Source organism: Bos javanicus, chromosome 27, assembly GCF_032452875.1.
Source record: "Bos javanicus breed banteng chromosome 27, ARS-OSU_banteng_1.0, whole genome shotgun sequence".
Taxonomy (NCBI): Eukaryota; Metazoa; Chordata; class Mammalia; order Artiodactyla; family Bovidae; genus Bos; species Bos javanicus.
In genome coordinates, this window is record NC_083894.1 from 26,322,973 (window position 1) to 26,345,452 (window position 22,480).

The window sequence follows — 22,480 nt, forward strand, 5'->3', positions numbered from 1 at the left end:
AAGAGCCTCAGCGTTTATCAGGTATACTGCGGCTTTTAATTGCCATTAACTCATTTGAGGAAAGAAGATGTTAACAGAAAATGTCGGTTTACCAGGAATACAGAGAAAGAGAATGTGACAGCGTGAACACAGTGTTAACCCATGGAGGGGAGGCGCTGAATCCAAGAGATGTCAGCCGTTCAGTGACCAGAGGTGTCCTCTGCCCTCAGCTGCCTGCAGATGCAAGCGAGGAAAGACCTCTTCTCCAACATTACACACCACCACTTGCGCTTCATTTTATCTGTTAGAAGCAGGTCACTAAGTCCATCTCACACTCAAGGGGGTCATTAGGCTCCACCTTTTGAAGGAGCCAAGAACTGATGTTCTTGGAACATCCAAGAGTCGATATTCATCTTCTAAAACTGCCGGCATCCACAAACACACGTCATTTCCACCCGGATCCTCCTGGTGCACCGTCAGCATCTGTTAGGGGCCCCCACGCTGTGGGGAGCTTTAGGAAGGGCTGCTGTCTAAGATGGGCACACACGTGACATCAGTCAAGGTTTCTTTTCTGTTTGTTTCGGCCTCACATCCTGTGGGATCCCAGTTTCCCGACCAGGGAGTGAGCTCAGGCCCTCTGCAGTGAAAGCATGGAGTCCCCACCACTGGACCAGCTGGGAATTCCCTGTTCAAGATCTTCGTCTCCTTACCTCATATAAACCTTGTCCTCTTAGACATTTAGATTACTTGTCCTAAGTTTAGCCTGCATTTCATTAAGCCTCTGTTTAACCTGTCTGGGCTGCCCTGGTGGCTCAGACAGTAAAGAAACCGCCTGTAATGCAAAAGACCCAGTTGATTCCTGGGTAGGGAACATCCCCTGGAGAAGGGTATGGCCACCCACTCCAGTATTCTTGCCTGGAGAATTCCATGGACAGAGGGGCCTGGCGGGCACACCCCACGGGGTCACAAAGAGTCAGACACGACTGAGCGACTAATACTAACTTAACTTGTCTAGGCTAAGTAGAAAGTATTAATAAAAAATCTTAAAGGATAAGGGTGCTGAATGAGAGCATGTTGAAAATAATATGAAAACTGTTCATAATGCCAAAATATATACTTAGTAAACTCACTGACATTTAAAAAATTTGCCTGTATTTGTTAAACTTGTATAGAACCTATTACATGTTAGGCACTGTTTAAAGCAGTTTACATATAACTAACTAGACGTTAACTTAATATTCCTAATCATCAGGGAGGTAATGTTATAACAACTATTTTACAGATGAGGAAATTGAGGTGCAGAGAGATTTAGTAACCAGAGTCACTCAGCTGCTGCTGCTGCTGCTAAGTCGCTTCAGTCGTGTCCGACTCTGTGCGACCCCATAGACGGCAGCCCACCAGGCTCCCCCGTCCCTGGGATTCTCCAGGCAAGAACACTGGAGTGGCTTGCCATTTCCTTCTCCAATAGTCACTCCCCTAGTCAATGGCATTTCAGCTCCAGAGTGCATAACTTTTACCCCACTCAATGCTGCCATTAGGAAGGCTAGTTAAACCTTTTAAGATAGAGATTCTATAACTTGGTGAGCTTCCTAAATGCTAGTAGGAAAACAGCTGTGGATTTGTCTTGCTTGGTTTTTGTCTCTCAGAGTTTTTAAACAGCCTGAGACAAAACAATAGGAACATAAAAGATTTGGTCTTCCCACTGGATTCAATAAGAATTACTCAAAGAGGGATTAAGGTTAAGACTACAAGTCATTCTATCTAGAACTTTAAACTGCTTCTGCTTATTATTACTAATTAAGTGTGGTGGTAAATTGTGGTGGTATTTTCATTGTTTTTACTTCTAAAAGTAATACAATTTCATTTTAGACATTAAGAGGGTAGAGAGGAAATAACTTCTAATTTCATGGCTTATCCTCAAGCACCACCTCTTTTATCATTTTGCTGTCTAATTCTTAGTGTTCAACTCCTAATGAAGGTAAATGAAGATAATTTAATCTTAAAGGTTTATAATCCCACTGTAGACCTGCTGTTTTATCACAAGAGGGCACCAGAAACAGCATCATTTTTTCCCCCCTTTTGGCTAGCAGATGGGTTCTCCTAGAGAATTTTATTATCCTTAGTAATCCAACCTATATTAAGGCTACTTTAGACTTAAGTGTTTTATTAAACGTAAACTAGGAACAGTTCCTCGCCTGCCTCCTTCAAAGGAAGGTAGGTATATTTTATATTTTAGAGTATTTACCAGGGGCAGAACCAGTCCCACTGCACACATCCAGATGGGGGCTCAGAGAAGCGTTGCTGGTCCCACTAGGGACCTATTAATAGCAAAGGAAGATTGGCCAGATCTTTGTTAACATCCCTTCCGGAAGAGTGTCTGCACTAACTTCATGTGAGTGTGAGGGCTAAGTCTCTGAATTTAGATGTTCTATTTCTTAAACCGACTCTGCTTTCCTGTGGTTCAGACGTTTGAACCAGTCTCTGTTCTTTCTGAAAAATGGTGAGGAAGGCCCACAAACTTTTTACAGCTAGTAAGTAGGCCAGTTCCTGATGGGCTAGTCACGTTTCTCCCGGCATTGTATGCTTTTCAAAGTCAGTCACTTGTTCCCAAACTTGTTTATGCAAGTTGTACTCAGTAATTACATAATTTCATGCAGTGTTACCAAAATCAAACAAATATGAGTGTGAAGAGAGTCGTAATCTCTCTGAGATTACGTTGAATGCTTGAGAAAGACCTGCTATCAGGAAAAAAAAAAAGATGCTGTGGAATCAAGTGTGGACAGAACAGATGTGAAAGTTTGGGTGGGAGGAAAGGGCAAAATCTAGAATTCTGCCCTTGGTTTGCTCCACAAGTGTCTTGAGTCCTCACTGCGCTGAAACTAAAATTGACAAGGTTACCTGCTGTGCTAATGGATATCTTACGCGCACCCCAATCAGGAGACCCCGTTCAGAGACGAGGTCTTAGCCTGATATCAAAGGAATGATGGGTGAATGAACTTATGTATATGTTTTATGTTAAAAATAAAGTTATAAGCACATTTATTATAATTTTGTGATTCCCCATTTTAACTTGCCTTTCTCTTCAACTTACTTTTCTCTTTAACTGGCCATCGACAGATCCTGACGACACAGGGGCAGGGAGGTTCCACAGTATGACATAACGAGCAGCTGCCAACCGCACACAGGTATAGGAACGTGAATTACCTAGACCTCAGGACGGAGGAGCCTGGTGGGCTGCAGTCCATGGGGTCGCTGAGGGTCGGACACGACTGAAGCGACTCAGCAGCAGCAGCAGTGCTTGCTAGTGACGTAAGTACTTTTTTAAAAATCAGTAGCCTCATTTTTATAAAGATTACACGAAAGTCCTTATTTCTGGGTTAAACGTGCTTAATTTTTAATACAGTAGATTTTATAACTTAACTACATATAATGTGCCCAAGCCCATTATCTGAAGAGATGGTTTCAGATCTTTCAACTTATCCTGTAACTGTGCCTGAAGTATGTTTCCGTTTCACTTAAGGCTGGCATAATTGTAGGTGTGTGATATATCAATATATTGCTTAAATGCTTACAGCCCAGAAGGAAAGACTGTGACTTTTTATTTACTCCTGTAGTCAATGAAGCTCTGCCATCATGTTTAGTATATTTTTTTAATTGGGAAAAGAATGACCCACACCTGATCACATACACCAGCTTTTACATTTTAACTTTGTCATAATGTAATAAGAAAAATTAGAAAGCTCTTTACTTTATTATAAACAAATTATTAAAGTTCGTTTGTGCCGGGTGACAGAAAATCAAATGCATTGGGTTTTGAATATTGAAATAAGGGGGGAAGTCATACTGTAGTATGACTGCTTTGCTTAAATTACCTTCCTCTTTCTGCAGTATACAAAGGCCCCTTCCCTATATTTCAAGCTTTGTATAGGAGAAGAGCCATATTATATCAGGGGCAAGCATCTGTCTCCTCTTCCTCCTTCTCCGCACATTCTCATGTTTTGTTCAGCTGTCCACCTAATCCACAAGTAATCCTCAGTCAGTCCAGGCCAACAAGTTTTTGGCCTTTCCTTGGTCCACAAGTGCACATGTAACTTAGATTCGCTCAATTCAAGCTCAGGGAAGAACTTACAGTTGGGAAGGAGATTTTCCTTCTACCACAGGATGTGTTTAGGGGAATAGGCTGCGTATTTGCTCTGACAGCCACCTTATCACCACGAGGGGAGGCAGCAGAATGGAAAGATAGGGAAAACGTAGGCGCTTCAAGACATGGCTGAGCCTACCTTAGGGCCTACCTAACCTTGAACTTGTTAGGAGAGAGAATAAATTTCCTCACTGTCTTAGCTGGGGTTTCTATTACCTGCAGGAATTTTGTATCCTAACCGATACAAAATACAAAATTTTTCAAGAAAGTTGTCTCAATGTTTGTGTGTGTGTGTGGTGAAGGTAAGTATAGCATTTATTTGCTGGACACAAATCCAGGAGAATGGACAACTCATGCTCAAAAGAGCTGAACTCCCTGATGCTTTGGAGCAAAGGTTTTTTTTTTAAGGCAGCATTAGGAGTGAGGATCACAGGTTTGTGATCAACTCATAGACATTCTTCTGATTGGTTGGTGGTGAGATAACAGGATGGTGTTTTGGGAATCTTAATCATCAGTCTTCTGTTTCCATCCAATCTGGGGTCTGCATGCTTGTGGTCAGTATGTAATCTGACTGTTTGTGATCCCATGGATGGTAGCCCACCAGGCTCCACCTTCCATGGAATTCTCCAAGCAAGAATACTGGAGTGGGTTGCTATTTCCTACTCCAGGGGATCTTCCCGACCAGGGGTTGAACCCGTGTCTCTTGCGTCTCCTGCACCGGCTGGCGGGTTCTTTTACCACTGTGCCACCTGGGAAGCCTCCACCTGGAGGGGCTCTTAGTTTACGTCTGAAGCAAGGTCCTGGATCAACGCCAACTGTGTGCCACAGACAGCAGGCACGACACGGCAGGCTTCCTGCCTCAGTTTTTTGTGGCCTGCTTTGTGGGACCAGCACGAGCCTGGTCCATCTACTGAGCAACCCGGCCCTGTCAGCTACTGCGTGGGTGGTAGGTTGAAGAGGGGTAAGAGTGAGTAGACCAGAAGGAAATTTTGTTAGCAAGAGATGTTTGTATGTAGGCTTGGTATGTAACAATAAAGGTATGGAGAAAAGGAAAGACTAAGGAGAGATTTATGAGATAAAAATGAAAAGATTCGGGGATGAACTAAACCTTGCTGGGGGGAGGCAGGCAGGGCAGAGACAAGATGCCAAGCATGACCCAGGGGTTTCCACTTTGCTTAAGCAGATGCATTGTGGTCCATTCTGAGCTCCACAGAGCATAGAAAGAAGACAAGATTGATGTGAAAGAGCAAGAATTTAGTGTTGGACTCCTGAGTTAGAGCTGCTTTTGAGATCCCCAATGAAGATTTTTCTAGAGCAGTTTGAGGCATAATTTATCCTACAAAAAGAAAACCCCATACTCATTAGCAGTGCTTCCTCCTTAACTATGGCCACCACTAATCTATTTTCAGCCTCTATGATTTGCCTGGTCTAGACATTTTACATAAATGAAATCATATAATATGTGATCTTCAGTGACTGGCTTCTTTAATTTAGCATAATGTTTTCAAGGGTCATGTAAGTTATATCGTATATTGATAGTTTGTTCCTTTTTATGGCTGAATAATATTCCAGCATACAGATAATACCTCATTTTGTTTATCCATTTATCTGTTGATGGACATTTGGGTTGTTGCAATTTTTGGGGGGGAGGTATTATAAATAATGCTGGTATGAGTATTTATGCACATATTTTCTGTGTGACGAGTTTTAATTTCTCTTATTCATACCTGGAAGTGGAAGTGGAATTGTTGGGTCATGTGGTAACTACGTTTAGCTTTATTTTTTTTTAGAGATCTTATAGGTTCTTTTTAAAAATTTTGCCTGAGATCAGCATGTACACACTGCTCTATTTATTTATTTATTGACATGTACACACTGCTTTATTTATTTATTTTTGGCTGTGCTGGCTCTTTGCTGCTGCACTTGAGTTTTCTCCAGTTGCAGAGCTTGGGCTCTGGACACGTGGGCTTCAGTAGCTGCAGCACAGGGGCTTATTAGTTGTGGCCTGAGGGCTTAGCTGCTCTGTGGCCTGTAGAATCTTCCCAGACCAGGGATCGAACCCATGTCCCCTGCATTGGCAGGAGGATTCTTACCCACTGTGCCACCAGAGAAGTCCTGTGCTTTTTGAGGAACTGCCAAAATGTTTTCCACAGTGGTTGCACAATTTACATTCCTACCAGCAGCAAACAAGGACTCCAGTTTTTCTGCATCCTCACTAACACTTGGTAATATTTGTCTGTTTTATTTTAACCATTCTAGTGGATGTGAAGTAGTGGTGTCTTATGGTTTGAGTTTGTATTTCATTGATGACTAATGATGTTCGGGGTACAAATCATGGTTTGTATGCAAAAAGTATTTTAGTAATTGAAAAAGTATTTTTCAATATTGCGAAGTTTGGGGGCTTTTTTTTGGTGTTTTTTTTGGCTGTGTCCCATGTCATGTGGGATCTTAGTTTCCTGACCAAGGATCAAACCTGCAGCCCCTGCATTGGAAGCAAGTCTTAACCATTTGACCTCCAAGGAAGTCCTATTATAAAGTATTTTGATAAAATATATATCCAGTAGTTTAACAGATAATAATAACTTTATTGAACAGTACCATTTGAGCCATCTGGTAATAAACTAAATTTACAGAGAAACAAATCTTTTATCCTTTACAAAGAAGCTTATAATATAATTGGGAGATATAATGAAAATAACATGTATGTAAGCCCCATTTATTAAGGCTCAAATCAAAACACTAATTACCTAACCTACTTAATCTCTGGTCCATGGATTATATGCAAAATGTGGGGTTTTTTTCTGAAGAGAGGGTCTGTAACTTCCATGAGTTTCTTAAAGAATTCTAACCATTAACACCCCCCAAAGCTAAAAATGACTGCTTTAAAGTTTTCATCAGGGAAAAATGACTAATACATTCATAATGTCTGCTTCTGTTGACGTTTCTTTCTCACTATTAGTTCCTGATTAAGTTACACATTTTGCTTTGGTTACCATTTTTTCTAGTCAACACTTTTTGGGTCACAAAGTAAAGACATCACTTCAAACTAGTTTAAGCAAAAAGGCCTTTATGGAAGGCTCTCGAGGTGGCTGATGGAATCCAAGGGCATCCAGCCTGCCTTGGGACCCACAGAGGACTGGCCCAGAAAGCCGGCAGCCGTCGCCCCTCGCTTTCGTTCTCTCTCTAATTGTCCGCTTGGCTGGTCCCTGAGCAAAGCAACCACCACTGCAGATGCGGGCCCCTGACCGCGTGCCTGCCCTCGCTCCCTAGTTTCCAGTCCTCCGTTCACTGCCCTGCGGTGATGACTAAATAGCATCTCACAGCCCCAGTGCAAAACTCTCAGGACTGAGACTCTTAGTCCCACTGCTAGTCCCATCCAACTCTAGCCAGGAAGCTGGATCCTGTGGACCAAGTGTGACTGCCCCTGGGTCTGAGCAGAGACAACTCTCAGGAAAGGCGAGCAGAGGCCAAGGGACATCTGGTCTGTGTCTAATACTCCAGTCAACTGAAAATCAATTTGCTTGTCTGTCTACCTGACTTTCAGGAACTTTTCATTTATCCGAGTCTCTAGAATCTGAAATGAAACACCCTCATGTCCTGTGGAGAAGACAATTAAGAGAGAAAACTCACTGATTTTACTTTTAGATCAGAATCTCCACTATGTTATCTTTATTGCAAACCAAGCCTTGAGTGACTTACGTCACTTCTCCTGTTACAGTTTCAGATCCTGGCCAGCATCACCATCACTGCCAAGCCCACCCTCACACCCGCTAGCCGAAAAGACGTCGTCGTTTAGTCGCTAGTGTTTCTGTTCAGTTGCTCAGTGTCTGACTCTTTGCGACCTCATGGACGACAGCACACCGGACTTCCCTGTCCTTCAGCATCTCCCAGAACTTGCTCGTGGCCAACTCTTTGCAACCCCATGAACTGTAGCCCACCAGGCTCCTCTGTCCGTGGGATTTCCCAGAATGCTGGAGTGAGTTGCCATTTCTTTCTCCAGGGGATCGTACTGACCCAGGGATCAAACTCGCGTCTCCTGCATTGCAAGTGGATTCTTTACCACTGCCTCCTTGAATATTTAGCTTAAAAGTTGTCATGGTTGGCCTGTTTATTTTTATCAGTCTGAAAGAGGTGAATCCCAACCTATAGAACCACATATATATTTTATTTCACAAATCCTCTCCCATTTCCAAGAGTGCTATGAGTTTTGTATGTGTATTTTTTTTTAATGAATTTAAATGAATATTGCTTTGAAAATTAACTGACTATTTTCCAGTATCTGGTAGATTAATAAAGGATGTGGAAACCACCCTGGGGAATCTGTTCAATCCAAGGCACCCAGGGGACCCACGCCCTGTTATCCATTCACAGTAGTGGGTGGCTGCTGACACTCCCTTCAGCTTCTGATTCCAGCCAGAGTCTTGCTGTCATGGCCTTCACAGGAGGGTTATACCCAGATTAATGAGGGAGTCTGGAAACCATTAGCTTGTTACCTAAAAACTGGGTTTTTCTCTTGACAGGCATCAGGCCAGAAAGCAAAACCAAGCACAGAACTCATATACACAGAACTCATAGCATTCTTGGAAATGGGAGAGGATTTGTGAAATAAAATATATATGTGGTTCTACAAGTTGGGATTCACCTCTTTCAGAGTAATCAGTAGGGGGAGGGATTTATTACTACTTGCAGCAAGTAAGAACACTAGGGATCTTTCCCAAAGCAGTCTCTCTCTGAAGAGCAAAACTGGGGAGGTCTTAAGCTAAAGGCACATACATACTCATGAAGGTCTTTGAGCAGAGGAAAATTCAGCATAGAATAGAAAATTCAGTATCGAATGGGGCAAAGGTCGACAGAGGCCAAGCTTTAGTTGATTGAAATCAGGAGGGTCGAGTCAGCACTTTCTGGCTTCCACATGGAAAGGAGCCTTAGTTCCTGCAGAACTCAGACATAAATCAATATTATGTATATCCCTTGAGAAAGAGCTAGGACTCTGCTTTATCATTTCACTATTGCTTGACTGCCTTTTCTTGGTTCCTGTATTCCTTGTTCCCTTAGCATCGTTAATTACTGAGCCACGTTAAGGCAAACACTGTGGCTAGGCTTAGAGCCCAAAATTACTTTCTTATGTTGAGAAAGCCATTCCTGGTTCTCTTTCTCCAGGGACCCCCTACACTATCTGTTTCAAGCTCAAGGGTCCTCTACCTGGGCTGTACATCAGCACCCCCATTCTAGACCTCACAGTCTCTGAAGATTAAAAGCTTTCCAGGTGACACACGGCCCCCAGGTTTGAAGATACTACATTTGATGGAATTTTCAGACAAAATGTATAGCATAAATTGCGAAACAGGGTGGTCCCCCACCCCATATTTCAGTTTCATTATAAATATGTCCCATTTAGTACAAAACTTGGGGAAAAAAGACACCCACCTCAACGTGAGGAAATCACTGGTACTATTTAATTATATTTTCTGCTAATTTTTTTCCTATCCATATTTTTAAATAACTGAGGCCCCAGTGTAAATACACAAAGACTATTTGGTTTAATTTTGTGCTACTAGACACTGCAAAGAAGCATTTTCCCAGGCAAGGCAGGCAGTAGGATTGTCAGAAAATGAATGAAAATCCTTCCATCACTCTAAGGTCCATCCCCCCATCTTACTCCTAGCTTCTCCAGGTCAGAACAAGAACTCACCAAAGTGTTAAAACACAAACACGCCAACAGCAAGTCAGAACGCACTGGTTTTACCTCAGCACCTCACCGCGTAAGGGCCCTTTTGATAACAGAGCTCCATTTAGGGATCCTGAGCTGCCTCCCCTCCGAGTCTAAGGGCCACTTGCTTTGATGTGCAGTTCGCTTTAAGGTACCTGGAAGTTCCTGAGAGGGTCTGAAGTCAACAGCATGGATTTTTGAGCCATGACCTGACCTGATGTCCCTTCCCTGCCTCTCCCAAAGGCAGCATGCGTGGGGCAGACAATGGGACCCCAGCCCCAGAGGGAGCATCCGTCCCCGCTTCACCACTGCCAGAGTCACAGGAGGGAGCTCCCAGCCAGAGAAGGCTCCTGCCCTCGAGTGAAGGTGTGGCCAATCCTCCTGGAGTCCTCGTTAAGAGTCCTTGTCACTCACTGGGCAGCCACCCTCTCTGGAAATCTGAATTCTCTTTGAATAGTTTCTATTTTAGTTAGGTTACTGTGCACAAGTATTTTGCATAATTATGGAGGGCAACTCAGGAAGAAATGAAACAGAGAAATGATCAGCTACATAACTGTACTTACAGGCACACACATATAGATCGTCCATGAAGTACAAGTGTAAAGATTATGTATATGTGAAGACACATTATTCGTATTATAAAGGAGAGTGAGCTTCATTCTAGACCACAATCCACCCCACCTGTCGCTCATGATGCACAGGCAGGTGTGGAAATGCCACAGCCTCCCTCTGAAGCCCCACCAGACAATACAGATCTTCCTCACCTTGCAGTGGGGTTACTTGCTGATACTCCCATCATAAGTTGAAAAATGCATGTAACCTACAGAACATCATATGTTAGCCTGGCCTACATTAAACATGCTCAGAATACTTTAACTTGTGTGCTTAGTCGAGCTTCCCTGGTGACTTGGTTGGTCAAGAATCTGCTTGCAATGAGGGAGTCCTGGGCTCCATCCCTGGGTTGGGAAGATCCCCTGGAGGAGGGCATGGCAACCCACTCCAGTATTCTTGCCTGGAGAATTCCCATGGACAGAGGAGCCTGGCAGGCTACAGTCCATGGTGTTTCAAAGAATCAGACATTAAACACACTCAGAACACTTACATTTGCTTACAGTTGGGCAAAATCCTGTATCACAAAGCTTCTCATGTCATTGACTGAACGCTGTACCGAAAAAGGAAAACAGGGCGGCCCTGTGGGTCTAGAATGATTGTCAGTGTACTAATTGTTCACCCATGCGATCACAGGGCTCACCAGGACCAGAGGCTCGCTCCCGCCACCCAGCATCACCAGGGAGCAGGCCGCTAGTCCAGGAAAAAATGAAAATTCAGAATTCGAAGTACGATTTCTACTTGCTGAGTATCACTTTCACACCATCCTAAAGTCGAAAGATTGTAAGTCAAACTAAGCTGAGGACCCTAGTGTACACTTAGTAACAGAGGAAAGGCCTTTGCCCCTGCAGGGCCCAGATCCAGGCTTTCCAACTTTGTTTGCATAAAAGAACACTGTTTACAAAGTAGAAATGAGCAGAATAATTGAACAAGAATGGCGGTTGTTTTTCGGTAAAGCCATAAATTCTTTAGCATTTGAATCAAACTGAAATCAATCACTCTAAAAAAAGTCATTCTAAAAATGTATTTCATTCATCAGGATGTTGCCTTTTTCCAAAAGAAACTTGAAGTGGGTTAAGATAAAGATGTGTTCACGTTAAGATTAACAAAGCAGATGTGAACAGGACAAGCGGGAAAATGAGGAGAAGCAGAAAACCTGACCTCAAGAACCAGCTAATCTCTGACGATCAGCCTGGGCTTCGAGGGCAAGTTTATAAGGCACCTATCAGGAAACCTGAAACATGGTAAGGGCTAATAAATGGTGGCCAGTGTTATCATGATTCATAACCAATATTACATTTCTGTTCTCAAATTCCCATTTTATTTATTTTTTAATTTAGATTTTCCTGTTTTTCCTTTTGGCTGTGTTGTGCAGCTTGCAGAATCTCAGTTCCCCGGCCAGGGATTGAACCTGCGCCGTTGGCAGTGAAAGCACAGATCCCAACCTCTGGATCACCAGGGAATTCCCTCAAATACCCATTTTGTTTCGCCACATGAAATTGCAGCTACATTCATTTTTAAGGCTTTAAAATAATTCTGGAACAAAATGTCATTGGGTTGGTGTCTTCTGGTACAGCCCCACACCAAACTCCCTCTTCTGAATCAGGATCATCTGAACCTTGCGTTTCAGCAAATAAAAAGGAATGATTAAATTAGCAATGTGCTTTTCCCATACATTTAGCTCTTCCATCTCTGACTAGAAAGTTTGGAGACAATAAGGTCCCCAGTATTTTGGTTTGAAAAACATTTCCGTGATTCTTGGTAGCCATGACACACAAGAAAAAAGGACTTTCCTGGTGATCCAGTGGCTAAGACTCCGAGCTCCCAAGGCAGGGGGCCCGTGTTCAATGCAGTCAGGGAACTAGTTCCCACATGCCACAACTAAAGATCCCCAAGCTGCAACGAAGATCCTGTGTGCCGCAACTGAGACCGGAGCAACCAAATAAATGTGTGTGCTCAGTTGTGTCCAACTCTTTGCAACCCCATGGACTGTAGTCCACCAGGCTCCTCTGTCCATGGGACTTTCCAGGCAAGAATACTGGAGCAGGTTGCCTTTTCCTATTCCAGGGGATCTTCCTGACCCAAGGATTGAACCTCATCTTTTATGTCTCCTGCATTGGCAGGCGTGTTTTTCCACTAGCACCACCTGGGAAGCCCTTAAAAAGTCGGGGGGAGAGTAATTTCCATTTTCCCCATCACCGATAATGGAAGGTTTCAACTGGGAGACTCTCAAACGGTATTTCCAGTGCAGGTCAGAGAGACAGAGAATTGAACCAAATGGGACTTTTCTGTTATCCTTCATCTGGATCTAAGACGCTGCCCTCAAGGACCAGCTTGTATAGCCGATGGCCCCAGCGCAGTCCCTGCAGGTCTCCCAGAAATGTCTTGCGTTGAAGCCTGGAGAGAGTGTCCCACTTTGTACAGCAGGCTGTCGCCGGCACCAGGGGAAAACTAGCAGATTCCACCTGGGCACGAAGGCCAAGTCTCCCTTCATATGCCCTCCTTTAGCTCTTCCGTTTGCCTTCTGCCAGATCCTTAGAGTCCATCCTGAGATTCACCTGAGATGATACCAGAAGGTGGTTTGTAAAAGCCTGCCCTCTCCCCAGGCATCTAGCACAGTGCATGACGCATACGTGCTCAGTAAGTAAATGAGAACTGAACTGCGTCCAAACAAGAATGACCCCAATGATTCAAGTTCAGTCCAGAAGGAAAAAAAAAACCTCGAAAGAGGAGAATGAGCTGTCAAAATAATACTGTCAAAATGAGATCCTCTAGATTTTCCCATATATGAGTCCTCCTCCTTCAGTCACACTGGTTGGATGTCCCTTCATCTCTGTATTCATTCGCACCTCCTCACCTATCAGAAACCATCATCGGCTATTATCATTTAGTAAGTCTATCTTAATGAGATTAACAAAATTGGAGGTGAGAGGAGGAACAGCAGAGGGAATATATTCGGAATTGAAAAGATAAAGAAGGGAATGTGGACATGGACAGTTTGCATCATTGACCAATTAAAAAATACTCATTTCCTGAAAAGAAAATGTGTGGGTTCAATGCGTCTTTGTTGTTTTAGTCACTAAGTTGTGTCTGACTCTTTTGTGACCCCAGGGACTGCCAGGCTCCTCTGTCCATGGGATTTCCCAGGCAAGACTACTGGAATAAGTTGTCATTTCCTTCCCCTGCAAATCTTCCCCATCCAGAGATCAAACCCATGTCTCCTGCATTGGCAGGAGGATTCTTTACCACTGAGCCACTAGAGAAACCCCAATACCTTTCTACTTTTTCTCAAAAAACTGTATTTGCTTCCAATGCACCAAAATGAATGTAATTTTCCTGGATTTTTATCAGGCTAAAAACTACCCTATCTCACTTCATTCATAGTTAAGAACCTATAAAAGCTGCCTCCTGTCCACTGGAATTTTTATTTAACCAAAGAAATGAGCATTAATACGAACATATACATTATTTACATTGTGATTATGCAAAGCAGAAAATTTAAGAGAATAATTTGACTTGTGGAGTCTTTCCATCATTATTAAATTCTCTAACCATCCCCCAGTACAACCCCACATTAAAATCTTCAGAAGTGAATTTCAAACTTCATACAAATGTATTTTAAATTTGTTTGCACATAGAGAACATGATTTCAGGGTCTTCCCTGGTGGTCCAGTGGTTAAGACTTCTCCTTCCAATGCAGGAGGTGCAGTTTTGATCCCTGGTTGGGGAGGTAAGATCCCACATGCCTCGGAGCCAAAAAAAAACCCAAAACATAAAACAGAAACAGTGTTGTAAAATTCCATAAAGACTTTTAAAAATGGTTCACATCCAAAAAGGAAATCTTTTTAAAAAAGAAACAAAACATGCTTGTGATGTGAACCTAGGTACACAAGCCTTCTATGGCATTATCAGGATTGTTGTTTAAGTAAAATCTCCAGCTAACATATGGTAGTTGTTAGAGGTGCTTAGCCGAGAAGGCAGTAGCAGGCGGTCGGGTTCAGAACACGCCACTCAGGTCCTCTGATGGCCATGGGAGAGCCTTTTTCCCTGACTGCTGAGCGTTGAGACCTCCACCAATCAGCCCAACACCCAGTCTCTCAGCCAACAAGCAGCAGATTGTTAAGAAGCTTTTTTCTTGTTTTTCTCCTGGAATGTTTCCACCTCAAGATCAAAGCCATGCTTGGAAATATCACTGCGTGGTATCTACACTGATTTTTTTTTTCTTTCAGTGCAAAACAAGAAAGAGTGGAATTGGCCCAGTGGTCCAGAAGCTCTTATCCAGAGACAAGTAAAGGGAGGCTATACACCCTCCTTGCTTTACCTCTGATCCCAGAGGCTGGAGCCCCCAAGGGTCAAGAGCCGGGAAGGATGGGCCCAGAGCAAACTAAGCTGGGCCTGGAAAAGAAGTTAGTGCACAGGCAGGGGCACAAGGGTCCTGGTCACTTGGGCTAACCACCACCCCTCACCCTCCTCTCTGCCCCGTCCTGCCCCGTTCTGCTTGCTCCCACTCTGCTGGTCTCCCCTCGTTGGCTTCACTGGTGAAACGCCCTTTAACCAGCCTGGTCCACCCTGCGGCCGATTCCCAGCCTCTGCTCTCCCCTTGTCCTCTTCACACCGCAGTTTCCATGGCTACCACCTCCCCAGCTTCTCCCTAAACGCTGCTGTTCCTTGGGTTTCTGTCTGGGAGCTCTACTTGAGTGATTTCACACACACCCCTGGCCTCAGCTGCCTCATTTGGTAATTGTTTGCAGCCTGGATTTCCAACCTGGGCCTCTCCTGGTATCCAAGCTCCAGCTGCCTTCTTGCAGGTTCCACTGAATAGCCCTCTAGTACTGCCTTCAGTGTGCGCTCTCATCCGACCAGCCTCCCAGAAGTGCCTCACGGGTGGGGGTCTGGAGTGAGTCCCACTTGACTCAGTGCCAGTTCATACAGCGGTTGGCACCAGTGGCAGCACTGCAGGCGTTAGGAGACCCAGCAAAGTCCACCTGAGTGCGAAGAATAAGCCTCTCTCCACATGTCCTCCTTGAGCTCTTCCTTTTCCCTTCTGCCAAATCTGTAGGCAATTCCATCCTGAGATTCACCCGACACTGTAAAGTGTTAGTCGCTCAGCCGTGTCCGACTCTTTGCAACCTCATGGACTGTAGCCCACCAGGCTCCTCCATCCATGGGATTCTCCAGGCAAGAATACTGGAGTGGGTTGCCATTTCTTTCTCCAGGGGACCTTCCTAACCCAGGGATTGAACCCTGGTGTCTCACATTGCAGGCAGATTCTTTACTGTTGAAGCCACCAGAGAAACATCCTTCGATTCACCTAACATGACTAGTTTATCTTAGCCTCTCCTCAGGTATCCAAGTGCATGGTAGGGACCTACTCCCCCAAACCAGCAAACTTTCTGTCATGCCTTACTCCTTCCTACACCGTAAGCAGCCAACAGAGCTCAATTCTACATCCTAAATATTTCAAGACACTGTCCCTTTCTCTCCATCCCATCTCCTGAAGCAGGCTTCATCACCTGCATCCTCTAAAAGCTTCAAAACTGCTTTTCATCACTCCCCTCTCTTCATGTCTCTCTAGTTATTTTTCCGAAAACACACAATCCACCACTTCTACACACATTCAACTACTTCCAGTTGCTTGTACTTTAGTAAAGCCCAAATAGATGGGGAAACTGGAAATAGTGTCAGACTTTATTTTTTTGGGCTCCAAAATCACTGCAGATGGTGACTGCAGCCATGAAATTAAAAGACACTTACTCCTTAGAAGGAAAGTTATTACCAGCCTAGATAGCATATTCAAAAGCAGAGACATTACTTTGCCAACAAAGGTCCGTCTAGTCAAGGCTATGGTTTTTCCAGTGGTCATGTATGGATGTGAGAGTTGGAGTGTGAAGAAAGCTGAGCACCGAAAAATTGATACTTTTGAACTGTGGTGTTGGAGAAGACTCCTGAGAGTCCCTTGGACTGCCAGGAGATCCAACCAGTCCATTCTGAAGGAGATCAGCCCTGGGATTTCTTTGGAAGGAATGATGCTAAAGCTGAAACTCCAGTACTTTGGCCACCTCATGCGAAGAGTTGACTCATTAGAAAAGACTCTGATGCTGGGAGGGATTGGGGGCAGGAGGAAAAGGGGACGACAGAGGATGAGATGGCTGGATGGATCACTGACTCAATGGACGTGAGTTTGAGTGAACTCTGGGAGTTGGAGAGGGAGGCCTGGCATGCTGCGATTCATGGGGTTGCAAAGAGTCGGTCACGACTGAGTGACTGAACTGAACTGAACTCCAGTGTGTGGTGTGCCAGGGCCTCTGCAGGTGACTATACCAGCTGCATTCTGGTCACTCCCCAATCCCCCCATCCTACTGGTCACGCTGTCTCCTCAGCTCTAAATGCGCTTGGCTCTGCCTGCCAAACACCCACTTAGCGTTTAAAAACTCAGTTTAGACACAAGAAGCCCCAGTCCCTTGGGCAGAGTCCACCGCAGCTCCCTGTGCTCCATGGGCCTGTGGACCTAACCTCCCGGTTAGGTTGTCCCCTCATCCACCACCAACCCCACCCCCAAGGGCGGTGCTTTCAACAGGCCAGGTGCTCAAAAGTGCCTGTGCTTTTGATTCCACGAGAGTAAGAAAGCTGGAAAGCCACAGATCCGTTTCCTAACAGTCTTGTTATGTTTGTATTCTCTTCCATCCCCACAACAGATACTGTCTGCATAAGAATCTAATCTGGTGGGTACTTATTGAAGTGATTTCTAAAAGCAAAGAAGAAGCTCTCAATGTGGAAACTCTCACAGTGGAAGCCTGTTTGGGAGCCATTAGACACCACCCCCGGGGAACGGTCAGTCTTTACCCGGACAACCCGGAGCCTGGCAGAGGAGGGCAAGGGAAGGAGGGAGAAGAAAAACTAGAATCACTAACACTACAACAACCCCTCATACGTGTCTAGATGAGCAATTCAATTAAGCCAATAGAGAAGTAATGGTCTTAATCAACTGCAAAGAGCAAATGACATTACGTGGTGATCGGATATGAACTCGGGGTAGGAAAGCCTGGGGGGCTCTGCTCCATCTCTGATCCGTCTCTTCCCCTCTCCTACTTCTGGCTTCCTTGCTGTTTAAGGGGAGCCTTGCAAAGGCTGACTCATCAGAAGGCTGGGGAAAAGCTGGCAGGGGGGCAGAGAGGACAGAGGGTGGTGAGGAGGAGACAGAAGTGTCACTTGGGTTGTAGGACAGCAGGGTAGTGTGGGACCTTCTGTCCACTGCTTTGTCCCCTCCTGGAATTCAGGCTCTGGTGGCCTCTCTCCTGGACTGTTTCCTTTGATGACTAAGCTCAGTGTCCCACCTCCACCCTCATTGCTCTGGTCCCCAGGTGGCCACCAGAGCAATGCTCCAAGAGGCTAATCTAACCTTGTCTTTCCTCTGCTTCCCAGGGCCCAGTGCATTACAGGATTCACTCGTCTACTTCAGCCAACAACTATGGGCCCCCCAGTCCTAACCCCTGTCCCCTCTCACCTCCCATTCCAGTTGATGGGTCTCAACTTGTCATCCATCACCTCTGTACTGGCTCTGCCCTTCTCTTTGATTGGAATCTCCTTTCAAGATTTAGGTCAGGTGTCTTGTCTTCAGGAAGGTGTATACCTTGTTGACCTAAAACAGACAGACTGCCTGTCATTTCTCCAAGAAAGATGGATCAGCAGAGAATTGTGGAGGGGAGCAAAACTTGCCACCCTAGGGCTTCCCTGGTGGCTCAGATGGCAAAGAATCCGCCTGCAATACAGGAGACCCGGGTTCAATCCCTGAGTTGGGAAGATCCCCTAGAGAAGGGGATGACTACCCACTCCAGTATCCTTGTCTGGAGAATTCCATGGACAGAGGAGCCTGGTGGGCTACAGTCCATGGAGTCTCAAAGAATCGGACACGAGTGAGCGACTATCACAGACAACATGCCTCTCAGTCTTGGGGATTATTTCAAGCTGGAAACAATCAAGGCCCAAAAAACTCAGAAACTTTGACCTTCCCACTAACTGCCTAAAAGAATTTGCATAGAGATGTCTGTTCCCGGAATAGAGCTGCCCCAGAGACTTCAGCAGAAAGTACGGACCAGAGTGGTAGGGAAAACCCCTAGAGATCAGGGTCCAATCTGGGTCCCAGCGTCTCTGCAGGCCCAGCAGACAGACGTTTGTTTACCAAACATTTGCATTTCCATCTCCTTGGGAATTGCCCTCCTCCCCTTTGAAGTCCTAAACCACACCCCCAACAGCCTCTTTTGCCTTTGGCTGTTCAAGGTGAGGGCTTGGCCCCATTTTCATGACTTGCTGAGTTTTCCTGGGTCTCCTCCATGAATACATATTATTGAAATTTGGTTTGATTGCCTCTTGTTAATCTGTCTCATGTGCATTTTATTCTTAGACCAGCCAGAAGAACCTGGCAGAGTAGATGAGAATTTCTTGCACCCCCACAATTGCAACTAGGGGTCTGAGCCATGGTGAGTCAGGGGAAAGAGATCCCTTTTCTGGTGGCAGGGGTGGGAAGGGGGGCGTGGGGGCAGAGGAAGAGGAGAGCTGGAGTAAACACAGAGTCTGTGGCTTTCCATTGGCTGAGAGCTTTCCAGGAACGGAGTCTTTCTGCTTCCTGGTGGGCTCTGCGGTCATCAGAGGGCCTGAGAGCTCCCCCTTCTGTTCTCCCAACTCCATTTAAAATAAATCGAGGGGGATTTCCTTGACAGTCTAGCGGTTAAGAGTCCAAGTTCGATGCATGATACTGGTTGCTTGGGGCTGGTGCCCTGGGACAACCCAGAGGGATGGTACAGGGAGGGAGGTGGGAGGGGGTTCGGGATGGGGAACATGTGTATACCTGTGGCGGATTCATGTTGACGTATGACAAAACCAATACAATATTGTAAAGTAATTAACCTCCAATTAAAATAAATGAATTTATATTAAAAAAAAAAAAGACTCCACTTTTCACTGCAGAGGGCACTCGTTTGCCCTGGTCAGGGAAATAAAATCCCACATGCTATGTAGCACAGCCAAAAAAAAGTTGGAAAAAAAAAGAAAAGAAATTGAGGTTTCTACTTAATTTTTACAAAACATATAGATATACATATAGACAAACACAGAGATAGACACATATGTTCACACACACACACACACACACACACACACAGCATACTACACCACACGTTGACACTGGGCTAGATCCCTTCCCTGGACTCTTCTAGCACCTCATCCTGACCTCCGCACTGAGCCAACCATCTTTTACCTACAAATCTGTCCTATCTCACTGATAAACCCCTCCAGGTCAGAGACTGTGCCCCCTTCAACTTTAACACCCTGTTTTCCCCCACACTCTGTCTGCTTCATAGTGGGCCATCAATAAAGCTTTGCTAACTGAACCCAACAATAATTCTAAGGCAGGCTGGAGGAACTGGGAAGTGGAATGGCTTCCAGGGTGACCAAATGTAAAACCGATTACCCTCTCCGAGTCCCCGGGCAGACTGTAACTACCTTTCATGGCAATGGACAGTATCACACCCCTCCCTGCACCCTTCAAGTCTTATCCTTGCCCCTTAAAGCACACACAAAAATTGTACTCCTAAAACGCAGCCATTGGCTGTTGAATTCAAAGCTGTTGAATTCAAAGCCCTTCTCCAATTTGAGATATTCCGCAGAATAAATGGAGTCAGTGCCGTTTCTAGGCAGCCAAAAGGAAACAGAAAAGGGACTAGTTTAAAGTTTCATTCAGCACTCACTTAATTTCCCATTTATCTCCTTTATTAAGACCTTTTGAAGACAGAAACTACATCTGACTGTTCTTTCAATTTCCCACAGCTCCTCTCAGGATGCTTTCGATACAAAAGGCAAAGTGTTGCCAGAGGAGACAGGAGAGGATGGACATGGGCCCTTTGGACCCATGGACATGGGTTTTCCAGAGGAGGAAGATAACACATAACATGGAAATGTAATACATGCTTCAAAATACGTGTCACCACCTGTGTCCGTCGCAGGAACTCAGCTGTGTTTCTGTCTGTGCCACGGCAGTTTATACACCTGAATCAGCTGCTCATCTGGGTCACACACAGCCACCACCACAGGCTTTGGGTCCAGACGGCTCTGGGTGGAATCCCAACTCTGTCACCCGCCAGCTGTCCGCCCTGGGCTAGCCTCTTGGGCTTAGTGTCCTCACGGGTAAAGAGAAGATGACACGCCTCGCAGGGAGGGGGCGCTGTCACGGGGCGGGGGTGCTTTCAACAGTCAGTATTTGTCTTTCAAACTTCAAACTTTGGTTTTGCAGTGAACAGCAGAGGAACTCAGCCATACAGAGACATGTGTCCCTTCTTCCCCAAACCCCTCTCCCATCCAGGCTGCACACATGATTGAGCAGAGTTCCCTGTGTTATCCAATAGGTCCTTGTTGGTTATCCATTTTTAATATAGCAATGAAACAGTCACTATCTGATTGTTATTGTTATGTGGGTCCTCAGTATATCTGAAATGAGAGCAGAGATTCTGAATTACAGCAGGACACTATTCAATTATTGGTGGAAGTTTGGCGATTTGGAGAGTGTAATGGGAGAGATCACACCTGAATATTTCTAGAGCCAAACAACAAATTAGTAAAGAAAGTTGTTAAAACCTAGGACCAGTGCCTACATAGGGCACTTCTTTGGCAAAAGAAGGTGGGGAGGAGGGGGTCCACCTGGGCCCAGCACGTGGAACAGGGGAGTGAGGGAGTGGCTGACCACAGAGGGTCAGCTCAGAAAGCCCCTTTAGGTCTCTGGTGGCAGCAAGTTCCCACCCGGAGAGGGGGAAGCAGCCCAGGAAATCCAGGGCTCAGGCGAACCTGAGCCTAGCCTGTACCTTAGATGAATTCCACCTCTCAGGAAAAGCCGTCAGCAGCCGCACAGAAGCCCTTTCCGGTGCTGGTGAAGCCTGGGCTTCTCTGAGGCTCCAGGACTGGCCAGACCCCTCTCCATGGGACTGGCCATCAAGCACAGTGGAATCAAGATGGAAACTGGGGGGTCATTTGGAGGCCAAGGGTCCCTAAACCCATGGGAATTGGGGGCAGGGGGGAGGCGCTTAAACTCTAATTCCTGCCTGCCTGAGCACTGACTCAGGAAACTGCACTGAAGGGTGAGCATCAGAGAAGTCAGTGGTCCCAGCTCTGAGCAGTCGGTGGAAGGAATCAGGAAGACGGGATGCAAGCCACACGTCCAGCCGGGTTCAAATATGTAGTGTTATCCATCGTTGACATTGGTCAACTTTCTCCCTCCCAGATGCATCTTTGCATCGAGGTGCAGCTACCTACCTATGGGCACATATCGTTAACTTGCAGATATTTTTATTTAAGGATTTTTAAAATTTATTTAGGCTGCACCATGTGGCTTGTAGGATCTTAGTTCCCCAACCAGGGATTTTTTTTTTAAATTTTAATTGGAGTATAGTTGATTTACAATGTTGTATTAGTTTCGGGTGTACAACAAAGTAAGTCAGTTATATATACACATATATCCACACTTTTAGATTCTTTTCTAAAGAATAACAGGCCATAACAGAGTAGAGTCCCTTGTGCTATACAGCAAGTTCTTACTAGTTATCTTATTATATAAAAATATAGTAGTGTGTATCTGTCAATCCCAATCTGTCAATTTATCTCTCCCCACCTCCCTTACCCCCTGGTAACCATAAGTTTATTTTCTACATCCATGATTCTACTTCTGTTTTGTAAATAATTTCATTTGTACCCACTTTTTTTTCAGATTACACATATAAGCGATATCATATTTGTCTTTCTGTGTCTAACTTACTTCATTCAGTATGACAATCTCTAGTTCCACCTGTGTTGCTGTAAATGGCATTCTGTTGTTCTTTTTTATGGCCGAGTAATATTCCATTGTGTGCAGGTACCATGTATTCTTTATCCATTCCTCTGTGGATGGACATTTAGGTTGCTTCCATGCCCCGGCTATTGTACATAGTGCTACAGTGAACACTACGGTGTTTGACCAGGGACTGAACCCATGCCCTTTCCAGTGAGAACGCAGGACCACC

The 22,480-nt window shown here is 45.1% G+C and overlaps 1 long non-coding RNA gene across 1 annotated transcript; it reads left to right on the top strand.

Moving 5' to 3' along the window:
• Positions 1 to 3,277: 3,277 nt before the first annotated feature.
• On the top strand, positions 3,278 to 20,888 carry LOC133239958 (uncharacterized). Its single transcript, XR_009734055.1, has 5 exons — positions 3,278 to 11,683; positions 14,669 to 14,727; positions 17,135 to 17,270; positions 18,841 to 18,916; positions 20,262 to 20,888. It is a non-coding gene; the product is annotated as an uncharacterized LOC133239958 (long non-coding RNA).
• The last annotated feature ends 1,592 nt before the right edge of the window (positions 20,889 to 22,480 follow it).